At 29.2% G+C, this 2,175-nt stretch overlaps 1 protein-coding gene across 3 annotated transcripts in view; it reads right to left on the reverse strand.

Moving 5' to 3' along the window:
- The window catches only part of LOC108690324 (telomerase-binding protein EST1A), a 108,497-nt gene that overhangs the window by 81,829 nt on the left and 24,493 nt on the right, over positions 1–2,175 (reverse strand). The window lies entirely within an intron of this gene.

Below are 2,175 nucleotides of genomic sequence, written 5' to 3' on the forward strand. Positions count from 1 at the left end.
TATTTTTTTCGTTATTTCGTGGCTTAAAGATCAATTTATCCTCTGAAACTAAAAAGGCGATTACTAAATTTATGTTATCATCGCGATAAAAAATACTAGCTACTTTAAGGTGCAACCTTTGCGCAGAGTTAAACTTGGGCGAAGAAGCGTCCGAGCAGGTGCAAAGGATTCGAGCGGACAGTTTTATGTTGGAAATAGAGCAGCAAAAGATAGAACGTGCCTTGATGACTCAGGCTAGGTTCCATTCTGAGAAGAGCGAAACCTCAAGCGAGCGAGGTTTCGCTCTCGTATAGAAATTAGTGATAATTATATAGGACTAGCACCTGCACGCAGGTGCAAAAACTCAGGGAACGTTTGTTGCTATTATGATGCTCGTGTTCTGTTGGACGAGCTATGAGTCATTGTCGAAGGAAGAACATCTATCCAAACCGGATATACCTTCGAATATATATATATATATATTCATATCACCGGTTGGTCTTGTCGATGACAAACTAAAGCGGAAAACGAGTCATCTCAACAGAATGCATCTCATGACACTGACCGAGCAAAATCGCAACAAAAAATTTCTTCGTCTCAACATGTATAATATTTAATTAATATACTATAGTTAATAAACTTCTGCTCGATTAATGTAATTAAAATTTTATGTATATAGGGTGTGTCTGAAATAACGCCAATTAATCATGCTATTCCTAACAAAAAAATCAAGTCGAAAAGTCCTCTACTATTTTCCAATTTTCGCAATATTTTTTTTCATCACCCAATGAAAATGTCTAATCGAATGCAAAATGCTTAAAATCACGTGATATATAAGACAACTTTAAGATATCTTTAAGAGATTCTTTAAGAAACATCTTCAACATATTTCACAAAGAACACTGAAAGATATCTTAAAATTATCTTATACATCGATTTTATTCGTTTATTTGGCAATCTTTCGAAATTAATATCTCGATAATTATTTTGTAAATTGCAAAATGATAAACTTTTCGATTCAGGTTTTTTAATTAGAAATAGCACTGTATTAATGGGCGTTATTTCAGATGCACCTTTACACATACTGAGGTAAAAAATTTAAATGCTAATTCTATGCCAAAACGGCAAATTTCATTTGCATATAAAGAGATCGGAAATTATTTGCAGGTATAACAAATATTTATTCTTTTTTTGTACCCGCTACAAAAATGATTTGCGACAAATGCAAAATATTTGTAAAATATGCAAATTTGTTAGAAATATCAAACAAATTTGACAATTATATTTTGTGTTCCCCCTTTCGTATTCATAGCAAATTTTCCCCTCTCCCTCCCTCTTTTTAAATATACACTTTATCTTAGAATGTTTTGAGGAGAGAGCTTCAACTTAATATAAAATCAAAATTTCCAACACAAACAGAAGTCACTTCTGTGTAGAATAGAAATCTAGATTGCATAAAGTATAGCGTATAAAAAAATATATTTGCAATTTATTGAAATCCATAAAATTTATACGTATGTTAAAACATACATCATGCATAATGTATATATTTAGAAAGATGGTAACCGGCTTGACTTCGCGAATATTTCTGACAAGATAATACATTTTCTAATCTAAGTTGCATTTAATAATCTTCAAAGAAAAAATTGCAAGAGGAAATATTGTAATATTAATAATAACGGTTACAATCAGCTCGTTTGACAATTAATTTTGTTCTGTCATAAATAAAATTTTGAATATAGAAATTATTTGACAATCAAATGATAAATATATCTATATAAAAACATGAATCTATAATTGTTGTACGCAAATTGAAAGCAGTCGAAAATTATCTCAGTATAAAAGACTTAATTTAAAATATAATGCATGAAATATTAATATACCAAAATATATATTAAATACTTATACTATACTTATTATGTATATTTACTATACAAAAGCAGTTTTAACGTTGCTTTCAACAAAAATATCTAAAAGTTTCTGGTAATTCAAAATAAAGATTACTTTTCAATTTATTCTCTTTTTTAAAAACAATTCTTTTATAAAAGCAATATTTTTTTATAAAAATAATTTAATCAACAGAATAAAATTAACTGAGATTTTATAAATCTTAATCATTCTTCTAAATCTAAACAATGTGTGTGTGTGTGTGTGTGTGTGTGTGTGTGTGTGTGTGTGTGTGTGTGTGTGTGTGTG

This window comes from Atta colombica, unplaced genomic scaffold (genome assembly GCF_001594045.1).
Source record: "Atta colombica isolate Treedump-2 unplaced genomic scaffold, Acol1.0 scaffold311, whole genome shotgun sequence".
NCBI lineage: Eukaryota > Metazoa > Arthropoda > Insecta > Hymenoptera > Formicidae > Atta > Atta colombica.